This window comes from Lepisma saccharinum, unplaced genomic scaffold (assembly GCF_977018435.1).
Source record: "Lepisma saccharinum unplaced genomic scaffold, izLepSacc3.1 HAP1_SCAFFOLD_173, whole genome shotgun sequence".
NCBI lineage: Eukaryota > Metazoa > Arthropoda > Insecta > Zygentoma > Lepismatidae > Lepisma > Lepisma saccharinum.
The window spans coordinates 761,577-776,230 of record NW_028142974.1 but is presented as its reverse complement, the minus strand read 5'-3'; the positions used below and the strand labels follow the sequence as shown (position 1 = coordinate 776,230).

The window sequence follows — 14,654 nt, the reverse complement described above, 5'->3', positions numbered from 1 at the left end:
GCTTCCTTCACCAAAAATGGTAGTCACAGGGCACTGCCAGTATCACAACCGTGTGCATGTGCAACGACTCCTGTAAAATGTTCTGCGATGAATCAGTGACAAACCTGCTCAGTTGTTTCTCACTGCCAAAACTTTTTGATTGGTAAATTTATATGCCATCTAAATACTTAATATTTTCAACAAATTACCATCTCTATCATTGTTATTTTTGGTAAAAATTATAATACACAGTGGGTGCACAGCAATTAGTATACTAGTGATAAATATTGCACGCAAGAAAGGTTTAAATATAATTTACTACATCCAAACGTTACATGTGTTCTTTTTTGCAGAAAATTTGTAATAATACAAATTGACTAACAGCAAATAATGTATTATTGTTGACTAGAAGTCAAGACTAAGAAATGCTTTACATATAACACTAGTTTCAAAGAAGTTGATATATATGTATTGTAATCGTAATTTCACTTCCATTTAATTTAAAATATACAAAATATTGAAAATGCAAAACATTCCCAAATTTTTGTTTCAGCTACTGAATCGTACGAGTAAGATATTTTATTTATCTCCAGATTTCACACTAACCTCTCAACTGCTATTTTCTGTGCTATCCGTACATGTAATTGATAAATCTGTAGAAATTGTCATTATAAGTTACCATTTTGGTAATTAAGGAAACTATTTTTCAATAAATTTTGTTTTCTACCATAATAAAATTTAGAGATTTAATGATTAGCTCCATGCTGGTAATACGAATCGTACCTAAAAAATGTTTCAAGTATAAGCACTGCTCTACAATTGTCAGCCACAATAGTAGTTGGTATTTCTTTTTACGAACGCTGTAATAACCATGAGTCATTTAGTAATTTTTCCAACTTCATTGCAGTATTTTTTATTAAACAAATATTTTTTGTAATATGATTTAAGCAGAGATATCTTCGAAATTTTGTCGCCTCTTCTGGCATTTCTAATGCATATTTTTCTTTTCTGTGACATATATGCACTTGCTGTATCCAATCATTTATTTAATTTTATGTGAAAGTCACATGTATTATTCATATTCGATTAGCGGAACATTATTGTCATGTTTCCTATCATCTGCTTATAACCATTGTTTATATATCACCTCCGAAATAACTCCATGTTACGTACTACTGTCTGGTGTGAAAGAGTTGTTTTAAGACTTGACTTAAGTTTTCGACACATTTCATTACAAAATGTTTCCGTATGCAGCTACTCCCAAAATAAAAATAAGTTTGTTAATTGAACTGCATGAAATAGATTGGGGAAGAATCATTAAATTAATGAGAATTTTCTTTGGAGAAATGCTGAATGTAAATATTATAAAACTATCTCTTCCAAGAAAAAAAAAAATTTTCTTCTTAATTACGTTTATATTTAAACTATATATGTGTAAATTATCCATAATTAACCAGTTTCCCGCTAGTGTCTGCATCTAGTTAACATACGTGTATGTGTAATATGTGTGTGTGTGTGTGTGTGTGTGTGTGTGTATACGTATAAACTTAAACTTCAGTGAAGTAAATGTCACACGAGCAACATATCAAAGCAGGTATATGATTATAGCAGTATTTTAAAATAATTATACAAATGTATTCTTGTAAGAAGAAAGTTCTATAGGTTTTTTTTTTATTTGTACTTCTTACTCAATTCAAGTATACAGTGCCTAATTTAATCATTGAGACCATATGCAAATGAGAAAACTTCCCTAACTGTCGCAAAGAAGAGGTAATGCCCGTTCCAAGCGAAATCCTGCTTGTCCTTGTCATATATACATAAGCCATATTCGGGTTATTTTTCTGCATATTTTACATAATAAATTAGTTTTGTACGTGCCCAACTGACGATCCTGAAGTTTTAAACAAAATTCTGAGTATTCTAAGTATTTCTTCTTGTTGGCTAAGTTATGGTGAATTAGATTTATAAATTTCAATGTCAAAAGTAAAGAGACTGATATAAAAGATGGAAATTTTACATAAGAAACTAGTTCTGTAATAAACGCAATTAGAAGTTCGTAACTGCGTGTGAACTGGATAACTTTATATTTAAGTATACCTGAATTTACGATATTTTCCGGTCTCGGCTATCATTGACAAGCATCCAGTCGATAGCTCCTACCGCTTTGCTTATCTCTCTCCATATAATATAATTCTGTTATTTACCTAAAATATGATCATTATGAGTCAAGATACAATGATTTTGTTAATATTCGTCTCCTAGTACATTAAAGACTACACAAGTTTAATTCCAGGAAATTTTCTAACGTTGGAAGCGGCTCCGGCGCCCACCCAGCGTCGAATGATATGGGTACCTGGGGGAAACCCTGGGGGGTAAAGACGGTCAGGGTAATGATGATGATCACATCACCCCCACTCACGACCGGATCAAGAAAGTGTGGGGCGTTACCCCCACACACCGTATACGCCTTCATGGCGTGGTGCTAAGCACAGGCGAGCACTTTACCTTTTTTACCTACACAAGTTTTAACTATCACCGTGTCCAGAAGGTGTAAGACCATACTTGAAGCGAGCATCCTCCGAGTATGGTCTTGCAGTGCGGTCTTGAAGTCGTGGACTGGAAGTGAAAGTCACTCGAATTGCACTTCGACTGCAGTGGCAAATACGATCAGTAAATAAAAATGAGAACACCTTGTTTTCCCCTCGTTTTAAAAACTTGTTTTTCACCCTATAAATCACATAGCATTATCAAATATTCTTACACATACATTTCCACAAGTTATAAGAACTACAACCAACAACTTGCTGGCCTATAACGTATATCTAATCTGTGGTTCTGGCTTTGTACCTCCGTGATTTCAAACAAATGAACAACGAGTGCAGAAATTACGTGATCAAGTCTCCAAAGATCTGTGCTCCGAGCTGTGGTCTCGATAGCTTGTGTACTTGGCGCTTTCGAACCGCACTCGGAGACGTCACTTTCGTCAAACCCAAACTTCAAATCTGTACTTCATACCTTTCGGACACATCCTATCTTTATCATGTAGTGAAAGATTTAAAAGCTTGAGAGTCTGTTCAACCATTCAGACCCAAACAGCGTTAGAAGAGCATCTGTAAGGGGTCTGTCGAAAGAGGAGTGACCACGGCTCTCGGTTTGTAAAGCAGGGGTATGTCAGATCAATTTCGAGTGGGGCATAAAGCATTGGTTTTGGTTGATCCCACTATAAACTTTGGGCCTAGTCCATATAAACCGATCTGACATTAAAGTATACCTAAAATGAACTTTGAAGAATACATTTAAGGGATAAGCATCCGTCATAAGAATGAATATATTGATAAAGCTGTATTAAATAAGAAAAATATGATAAACAACATCGGCAAAAAAGGGAGGGATTTCCCATTTTAAAGATACCTATACTTTTTTCGCTGGTCCTACAAAGACGTTTAATACCAGTGTTGATGCTCTGCATAGATCCGTATATATTTTAAAATGAATTTTATTCAAAGATTTAACTCCAGTGTATAACACTAAGAAATAAAATATGCATTTCTTTTGAACTTTGTATATTTCTTCATCAGCTTGACTTACAAAGATTAATTTCCAAAAATCATAAACTTGAAGTAAATAAGGAGATAATAATCAAATTTGTCGTACGTGCAGGTGATCAAAAGAAAGTCGCCCACTTGGGACACTGTAGATATTCTCTGGTATATATATATATATATATACATACACACACACACATTGTCATTGGAAGGCGAACGAGCATTGAAAGCTAAAAGTAAAATCCAAAGTTTAACTCAAGCACACTGACCCAGCGACAATAACAACATTCCTCAGGCTAGACAGAATCCAGCTTGCAACTACAGGATTACTCTTCTTGATCGACAGAGGGAAGTAGTGGCACTGTAGGTTGCAAGCTCATCAGAAACACGGCACGCGGCGAATCGGATAAGTACCCCGGATCTTTGGAAACATCAAGAGGGTGCAAAGGTTCTCGTGGCCGCCGTTAAGGTGCTGACACAACGGCTCTGTGGAACTTACGCCGGTGTAACTTCCGCCGACAAGAAAAACTGCGGAAACACCGTGATCAACTGACAAGTTGCGCCGAAGACGCATTGTTGCCAACCTGACATCAAATACCCCAAATCGTCGAAGATAATAAATTTACAGATACCAATGCGGAACCATACTTGTTGTTTACATTTCCAAGTTACATACATTAGAAATCATAATTGTTAACATAATTTCGTTACATAACATTGATCATTGGTCGTTCTACAGTTACAGAAAGTACTTTACATTCTACATCATACAGAAAGTACATTATGAAACACATGACAAACATTATCAAACTCTTTGAACATACCCCAAGCTTCGAAGACATCTCCTGAAGTCCCCTGATTTCTCATAATCCTGTAGAATGTTCCTCATCCTTTGATCCAAACAGACGGCACACTTTTATCGCTTTCCACGAACTCCACCTAACTCAATGTCCTTCAGTAAAGTCGTGTGATGGCATGCATCTTCTTTCAACTTACCGAGGAAAAGAAAGAAGGTAGAATGGAAGAAATTAACTTTCGATGCCATCCCTCAACACTGTTGTTAGTTCTGTGCCGTTGGTTGTGGCAATTCCACGCAGGAATTTTTTTGTTTGCCAAGCCATGTATCAACTAAATAATCGTTGAACTGTGTAATCTGGTTGCTTTGCGGCGAATTATCCATGATTGCAAGGAACCCAGCTTCGACATCACTAACTGGGAGATGTGCCAATGCAGCGCACATCTTAACATGTCGTCTAATATCTTCTTTCTCGGTGTACTCTCCGCTTAGACCCACTCTCTGAACTGCCCTCCACAGAGCTTGGTTGAAGTGGAAATTATATCTATTTATATCCAGTTCAGGCCAAGCATCCTTGCTGCTTCTGAAATTGTTGCAGATTTGAAGTCCATCATTATGGTATTGGGATTTAACCCCAGACACCATCTTTGCTAAATTAAAAAGTCGTAGATAAGTGCAACGTTTCTTATCTGGAAGAAGAGCGTACACTGCTGGTATAACACAAATCACATCGTCAGTACTCCCTGCATCTACGTGAATAGTGTACAAGTGAGTGAACTGTTTTGGACAACTGTCGAAAGTTCCTTCGGCAAAGGCACAATTGGTATTTTCCAAAAAAATCCTTACTCCCTCCGTAGCAAACATGAAAATTCTGGAGCCATCAGTGAAATCAACCTGCAGAAAACTTTTTCCCGTCCAAAAACCTCAATTGTTCCTCCGGGATGAAAATGTCCTCTGCCTTCTCACGTTCTTGCCTGACACCCAGAGAGGCTTTTAGTAGCTTGTTCAAGCCCGACTTTACCGACGAATACAGGGTAAGTTCGGTAACCATTTCGTAACTGTTATCCTGTACAGCTTTCATCTCTTACGAGAACACTTCTAGAACAGGTACACCTACATCTTCCCGTACACTCTTCCTAAAAAGAGTTAGTGCCTTCCTCACTTCAGCTGCTGCTATATTTGGTACACATGTATGGTCCTTCTGCGAAATAATTGTTTCTCCATTTGTTGATATTGTCGCCGGACAACCCCTTTTCTCGTTCAGGCAGGCCTGAAATCACATAAAAAATTGTTATATGGTGTACGGTTTCTATTAATTAATTAATTAGTTCTATTAACTACAACAAAACAAGAAAAAGACTATTATTACAATTTTTAAAGAGACTTACCCATAGCACTGATCCCTTGTTTCTCCTCTTGAAGCGAATTTCGAACTCCATTTCTCACTCAAGTATTGAAGTACTTGCAAGTCTGGTCTATATATATATATTCGCAGAGAAAAGGAAAGATGTAGTTCTATTCGCAGGGAAAGTGAAAGGTGTAGTTCTATTCTATTCGTATGGAAAAGTGACAGGTGTTTTTCTATTGGCTTAACCTATTATAGTCGTAGAAAAAAATGAGAAGAACAGGTAAAGGGATGTAAGTGGGGTTGGCAACACTTAACGCAAAATCCATCACGGCGCAAATTCTACGCGGCGCAAATTCCACCAGCGCTAAATCCCCGCACCCGACACAACCGGCGCCTGCTATTCAGGGTGGTTGCTTGCCAAGACTACTAGAAGGAAAGGCTGGGGTCAGACACGCCTCTTTTCGCGACTGCCGCGGGTGTGACGTCATGGGCGGACAAACCCCCAGCTGAGTCTTTACCCCATACGAAAAGAAACGTGGAAGGGCTGATCTGTTTTGTTATTTTCGCTCCTTTTTTCTTGTATTTCTGGATTGTTGGGTTCAAGGTGCGAAATCATGGAGTGGACGAGGGGGATTTCCCCCACCAATAATCTTGGCCTCAAAAATCCCCCCCACCAAAAATTTCCCTGGGGGGACAGTTTTTGTTATAACAAAGAAAATATAAGCAATTACTTTTAATTTCAAATATACTTTACATTTAATATACTTTACTAAGAATAATATCGAAAACACACACAAATTAGTGTGGCTGTGAGTGTTGAATGCTTTCTCTCTCAAGAGATCACTAACAAATCTACATCAATACGCACAATAAAAGTAAAACAAGAATGCAAAACAATAATAACTATGAAATCTAATTGATTTATATTAACATAGTGCACAAACTAAACAAAAACTTACACATAATAAAATCACTTCAACTATTTCATAATTTATTAACATCTTTAACCGGTTAGTAATGGAATTATTTAGCTGCTTTACACTATCTGATATGTATGAAAGTAACAAATTAATTTCTAATTAATAATCATAATAATTATTTTAATTGAGTAATTTATTTTTACTTTTAATAACATTGAAAAATATGTACATCGTATAATTCACACATATGTTTGTGGGGAGGGGGGTTTTAGGTTAAGAAGTTTCTCCCCCTCACCAGTTTTCAATGGGGCCTCCCCTATGGCGCAGTGGTAGCGTCATTGCCTTGTAATCAAGGGGTCCCGGGTTCGATACCCGGTGGAGGCACAAGTGGTTCGGATCCCACTTTAAACTGTAGGTCCAGTCCCCATTAGCCTTAATGTGCATAAAGTGGACTTAAAACAACAACTCAAACCAGTTTTCAATGATTTCGCACCCTGGTGGGTTGTGGGGTGCTGCAGTTCACAATGCCTTCAGTGAGGTGTTGCGACGTGTCGTAATCTTCGATGAAAAAATAAAAACAGCGGGTGACAATATATAACTGAACACATCGCATCTAACGAGACTTGTTAGTGGATTGCGATACCAGTAGTCTCATTACACAACATCAAGTTACCATACACTTCAATTGGGTTACAATTATTAGAATAAAAAATAATAATATTGTAATTTATAATAATATTGTAATTTATAATAAAGACTCTCACAGGTATAGTAAGATAAAAACTGCAAGCATATACCCCCAATTTAATATCCTGCCCCACCAAAATTCCTAAGTCAATTTAGGTTCACTGTTGGTATTGAAGAGTTAAATCTCGACCTCCTCCAAATAATTTAATTCTCAATCGCCACACCAAAATTCCCACAACAGTCTAAGCGCAACAGTAATTAATACTCAAGACTTGGCTATCTCCCATCCTAGTGCTCAATTTCCTTACTACAGAGTTGGAAACTTCCCCAACCAAGGGTAATTCCACATCAGAATTCATGATAAAAATTTAAGGTTTAATGTGTAATAGCTGGATATTGTGCACCTCAAATAGATATACCGTGTTGCCGAGAGGCGACACTGGTATGTCTCGTCGTGTGAAAATTCCATCTCTTCTCGTGTCTAGTCTCGTTAACAACACTAATAATACATAGTAACTGTTATAATTCCCTTGGAAATACACAACTTGCTATTTATATACGAGTGATGCTTAAATGACAACGTAGTTCAACTTCCGTCCTCCATTGTTCTATTATTTATTCAGTCAAATTTTCATCACAATCGCCCCCCCCCCCCAAAGTTAAGTGGACGCAACCAGCTTTCACATACCGACCTGTGGGCACCCCTGTTCGACATCCCACTGATTATATATATATATATATATATATATATATATATATATATATATATATATATATATATATATATATATAAAGTGAGCCTCGACTTTCTTCAGTTCTATGTCTCAAGTTTTCGTTCAGTCGAAAGTTGTTTAAAGTGTTTGTGACATAATACACACGGAACTTTCTCACATTCCTCCCTGTGTAGTTCAAAGATTCATAAAACTCACAACTGTAATCTGAATAAGGAAAATTAATGATGAAATAAATATCAATAGTCAAAGCAAAGTTACCAAATTTGAAGAAGTTAAGTGGAAACAGCTCCTCTCTCACTCCTAAAAGAGAGCAATAGATGAGGTTTGTTTTCTTTTACATATTCAACTTATCCATAATTTTGGCTTTCTGCCTTTCTTTATTTAACAAAACGCATCACCAGGCATATTAACTTCAATTTTACATGAAACTTTAGGTTTCAGAGAGAAATGTGACGACCTAAAAACTACCGATTCAATACATATGTTAATAGCTGTATAATCCAATTCTGAAGACATACATTATCTCGGATACTAAGTGAACCTGTATATTCAGTCCCAGCTAGCTTCTGGGCATAATGACGGCTCTGTTTTGTTCATAATTTCTGCATTGATTCCGCTGCGAAACCGTGGCGCGGAGCGATCTGTCCGCCCGTGACGTCACGCCTGACGTCAAGGACCACGTGATCAGGTATGGCCCCAGCCTTCCTTCTAATAGTCTTGGTTGCTTGCTCGTGCCGTGGTCGTCACCAGAGTCTGAGACGTCAGAGGGGTCGCTGCCCGGTTAGGCGAGTGCTCGTCCTCCTTCCTTACCTCTTCACCGAGTCAAGGGGTGCTACCTACAACCTGTAAAAACCAGTTGAACATTGTTTTACTGCTACTTCCCTAAGTGACATCCCTCGTACGTCGTCTAACCCTTGGCACACAACAGAAAATTATCTGCCCGTTCGCCCTTCTGCAAAGAATTTTTACATATTTCCTCCTGTTATGAAATCTTTGAAAAAATAAATCAATTCATCAACTACAATCTAGCGGGATTCTGTAAAGCACTTCATTTCTTGCTTCAGATTTGAAGATTTGAAGATCGCCTTCTTTTAGAAGAAGTGAATGTCTTTCTATGTGAAATTATCTCCACTTTCTTAACTTTCTTCTGTATCGTTTTACATTAAAATACATCTTTCCTGTTTAACTGAATGTTTCTGTCTTCTTAAATACTTTTTATGGGTGTTGCATGTCACTATTATGGAGATTTGCGAAAGTACTCTTCTAATGTTTATGTGAACATTGATCTTTCTGTACATAGAGAGAGCTTGTGTAGCACTGAATTCCCATTTCCACTTTTTTCGCACTTCGTTCTGAGTAAAGTGGTATGATACCCGATGCACCGCTCTGGATAAGGAATTCATTGTAGTTGCAAAAATATGCAGAAATAACATCAACGATATCTAACAATATTATTTCTTCATTTTCTTTAATAGTAATGTTTGTGCATTTCGACGTAGGTAAGTTGTAACATATTTGTTCTTTTAAGATGTACTTGTTAATGTTGATTAGTTTCTTTAATATACTAATTTCGGATATTAAAATTAGTGAGATATGAAATGTGAATTAACGGGAGAGGGAGGGACTCTGTGTAAAGGCCCCAAACAGACCCAAGCATCAATGTAAACAGAGGTAGATTTGTGCAAGGTTATTAAAATTCCATAAGGTTAAGTCGTTTGCTTGTGTATTCAAAATGTATACTTATGTGACGTAAAGTTCGCTCATATGAACATAACCTACGTAAATTCACATGGGAGTGTTGCTGTTTTTGAGTTGCTGTTTTAAGTCCACTTTATGCACAGATTCGCAATCATTTTGTTGCAAAATGAAGCAATAATTCGTGAATATATAACAGCGGGACAGTGAACCCTGTCAAAAATTATAATATCTTCTGAACGGTAAATGAGATACAAAAATGTTCAAGTTCACTACATGGAAATTCATAGGTGTCTCAATCCAAACTAGGTCTCCCAACTGACAATAAGACGCCATATCTGCTGTATCGTGGATAGAAATTAACAAAACATATATTTTCTTTTCTTTCAGACGTTGCAACCTATAGCGGGTGCACGGCATTTTGCAGTAAGTAAAATACTGATTTGTAGCTTCAGCATATCTTGTTAAGTACATCGTTATGTCATCTGCAATTAGCTTTACCTGAACCGTCCCAATGTTTGTTCATTCTTATGTTAACTTTGTATATTGCATAGTTCATATCAGTAGAAAAATTCAAAATTTTCGCTAACTACGAAGATTAACACCCATTGGGCAGCAGCAGGATCTAGATCTTCACCCGCTTTGTAGTTCAGAATTATTTGGCTAGATACACACAAGAGCTTCCAAGGCAGTCACGAGTATCCACAACTGGGAAGAAACGAGTTGACGATAATATTCGACTAGATGGTGCTCTTCACATCTTAGAAACCAACAAAACACAAATACGATGTAGAGAGTGCAAGTAGAATACTTGGAAAAAGTGCAGAAAGTGCAACATGGGATGTCACATCAAATGTTTTGAAGGGTTTCACAATCAAAAATAAACTTTTGAAATATCAAGAGATACTTTCCTAAATCTAGAAATTTGCATTACAAATTACTTTGAAGCTCTTGTAGAAGAGTGACTTATTATAATTGCTCTATCATTATAAGTATCAAGAGATTTAACATAAAATCTCATATATTATAGTGTTCTTAACATTACCCAAATATCCCACTAGTAATTGAAAAAATACCACACACTCTAGTGTCCAGTGCCCACATTTGTGTGCAAGTAAACACCCCACCCATTAGTGACCAGTGCCCACATTTGTGGCCCCCTTGGAGGCATAAGTGGTTCGGATCCCACTTTAAACTGTAGGTCCAGTCCCGATAAGCCTTACTGTGCATAAAGTGCACTTAAAACACGAAATCAAATCTTTCACAAGTAAAAATATCATATTGAAACTGAAGTTAAGCATAATATCTCACCCTCAATAGCCTTATGTTCAAGTATAAAACAAATATCTGAATAAAAATTCTGGCACTAATGGGTTAGGAAGGGACACAAGAGAGAAATTATTGAATTACCAGGAAATTTCTTCCCTACCTTCCCGGAAATAAAAAGCTACATCAACTGGAATGGAATGAGTCAGAGAGGGGTAGGAGGCTATAACAAATTAATTCATAATACGTAGGAATGTGTGCAACTTCATGTATATCACGATAGTATAACACATTTCGGAAAATGATATAAAAAATAATGCATTAAGATTCAAAACAGTGGCCATTTCTACTAAATGGAGGATATAAATTCTATGATGGACATTGTGGACAGTCATCTTGTGTGTGAAAATATATTATTGTATTCAGTGGTGTACAAGTCCTGTTGGGGAATTTTCTCTCTTGGGTTTGAGGGGTAGGAAACTCTATTATATCTGCGTAATATGCAATTTCTAGGTACGAATCAGTTAGATTAAGTTGTCTAGAAAGCAAAGCAATGGCTAATATGAGTAAAAGGAGTCAAATATTTATCTATCTGCAGTGGAGATTTGCTTGCTATAATGTATATAAATTGGCTCCTTGCGTTTAAATATCATCTTTGCGATTGACAACAACTGCATTATGTTTCTTAGATATTCAATGTTAAAATGAACGCAGTGTACAACAATTTTCCAAGAGGAAAGGTAGGAGTGTATTCATAAGTCATAATTAACAAATATTTTATTTTATGTTACGTTTGTATAAACTGGCAAAAAATAATAAAAAAATACGTCAATTGACAAAGTTTAATAATGCAGAAGCCTAATGTGAATATGTCAAACAACTTTAATTTTAGACGAACTTATTATGGTTGTGCGGTTTGTAAAACACACTGTAAAACCTTATATTAAATTCTCATGTTCTATGTTTCCTCTAGATACGCTACCTAAGTGCAGTAAGTAAACTTTCAGTCGTAGTTTTGATATTCTGGTAACATATTTTATTGTGAATTTTTCCATCGTTATCTATAAGGGTTTAATTGATAAAATACATGTATCGAAGATGCGTTGGAGCAAATGAAAGAAAGAATTTTGCCTAAACAAATGTGGAAGCAAACTCATCAAGAGGAAGTTGGGGCAAAGTTATGCACTAATAAATATGTGAATTTTAGTGGAACCACAAGGCCACAACGACGCCAAGAGAAATTAATGAGAAACTAAATTCCAAAACTTTTATTACAATTTATTTTGAATTTGTGATTTACGATTTACTTATAATTATTGTACTTCGTTTATAAGTTTAACAATTTTAATACCATTTTTTTGTTTTCATTATGTCATATTTACGACATATAATCAAGTCATTTATTCTATAAAGTTTTGTGTTTCAAGTTGTGTATTTAATTAGGGATATTGAGCATGAATCCTTTTCATAAAATATTCTTAAATTTAGAAACTTGGAAACATTTTAGTTGTTACTCGTTTACTCTCAATAAGGCTTATTTTGTTAAGATCTGTCATTAATTTTGAGTCTTTTCAAGTAAATTGCAATGCTAACATATAGTCAGACGCTTTCCACATGAAAAAATCTTGGCCCTGTTGAAATAAAAAATTGAATACGTCGCCAGTTATTTTTAATAAATTCTCTTCTATAAACGTGGTACTATTTTAAACTAGATGTGCGTGTGAATTATGATCTATCCCTTATACTGAACGTAATTTATCAAAATAATTATTTGCTAAAAATTATATTTATCATTATCCGAAAAGAAAAACATGTATTAGATTAGAATTATATTTCCATGTAAACGTAAAACAAATAATACCCATAATTTTAAATTATATAAATACATTTTATTTATTAAATACATTTTATACTATAGGCGGCGAGTTCTGTGCTCAGTACACACCATTAACTACATCTTGAGAGAGAAACGAATTAGATGGAGTATAGAGTATCGTAATCAAAAGAACATACAAAATCTAGGAATTAAATATTATTTGGGTAGTGATTTCATTCCAATCGAAAGAATACATTTGTGATTGAAGAAACAAGTTCCGACGTATTGTCTGAGGTAGAAATTATTTTACATTGACTTAAAATTATTGATGAAACGGAAGAAGAATAGCAAATAATACAATGTTTTGTTCCTTTCTTAGACATAACAGGTAAGTAAAAGTATGTTGATCACCTCTTATGTAAATAGAAAGCAATACACACACCTATACGTGTGTATTATAAGTTTCTACAACAGAAGAGAATAGAATAAATACATTCTACATGAAGCATTTTAATTAAATAGAATTCGTCAATAATTCATTTACTTAAAATTTACCTATTCCTTAATCTCAGATAAAATTACCACCGGAAATATCTCGTGAACAACAATAAATATTGAAAAACTGCTTTCGCAGATATATAAGTATGAGAGGGGCACATGATATTGGTGGACCAAAAACGTTCAACTAAGGAAGGAAGTACGATTTTCAACATAAATTTTGTTCTTTTTATGGAAACCCCATTTTATCTTTAGCTCATTTGAAAGTATGGAAAAGTTAATTAAGAATAGCTTTTGTTACATTGTAATACGTCAAGTAGTTCTCAAGTAATTGTAACGTGAAGTTGATGCTTGAAACAAACATTCTTACAAGTTGATTCGTATGTCGTAACATGCATATCCCCCTTGTGACGCCATTCGTGTATCGTAACAAAAATGTTACTTTTCTGCATATTATGCGTTGTTCTTAGGTAAGTTGATACGTTCCAACAACTGCGGCTTACAATGAAATATGTAATTTGTACAGAAGTAATCTTTTACAAATTATCTGAAAGATTCTGATACATATTTCTGAGTTAACAAATATTTGTTAATTAAAAAGCAGCTATTAAATGAGATGTACAACTTAATTATATAAAAGTGTAAATTGGGGCTGGCTAACCTCCAAATATTGTTTGTTTCAAGATAAATTTGGAATGTTTTTAACACTTTCCCTGATGTGGGCGTGTTCTCACGTTGAAGAGAATCCAACTTTTTTCTTGCTTGGCAGTATTTCACTCTGAAGAGAATCCAACCTTTCCCTGACGTGAGCGTGTTCTCACGCTGAAGACAATCCAACATTTCCCTGACGTGGGCGTGTTTTCACGCTGAAGAGAATCCAACCTTTCCCTGGCGTGGGCGTGTTTTTACGCCGAAGAGAATCCAACCTTTCCCTCGCGTGGGCGTGTTTTCACGCTGAAGAGAATCCAACCTTTCTCTTGCGTGGGCGTGTTTTCACGCTGAAGAGAATACAATCTTTCCCTGGCGTGGGTTTTCACGCTGAAGATAATCCAACCTTTCTCTTGCGTGGGCGTGTTTTCACGCTGAAGAGAATACAATCTTTCCCTGGCGTGGGTTTTCACGCTGAAGATAATCCAACCTTTCTCTTGCGTGGGCGTGTTTTCACGCTGAAGAGAATACAATCTTTCCCTGGCGTGGATTTTCACGCTGAAGATAATCCAACCTTTCTCTTGCGTGGGCGTGTTTTCACGCTGAAGAGAATCCAACCTTTCCCTGGCGTGGGTTTTCACGCTGAAGAGAATCCAACCTTTCTCTTGCGTGGGCGTGTTTTCACGCTGAAGAGAATCCAACCTTTCCCTGGCGTGGGTTTT

At 36.0% G+C, this 14,654-nt stretch overlaps 1 long non-coding RNA gene across 1 annotated transcript; it reads left to right on the top strand.

Annotated features, from left to right (window-relative positions):
• The first annotated feature begins 532 nt into the window (after nucleotides 1-532).
• LOC145982448 (uncharacterized) lies at nucleotides 533-11,961 on the top strand. Its single transcript, XR_014441052.1, has 4 exons — nucleotides 533-548; nucleotides 9,485-9,508; nucleotides 10,095-10,130; nucleotides 11,944-11,961. It is a non-coding gene; the product is annotated as an uncharacterized LOC145982448 (long non-coding RNA).
• Nucleotides 11,962-14,654: the final 2,693 nt, after the last annotated feature.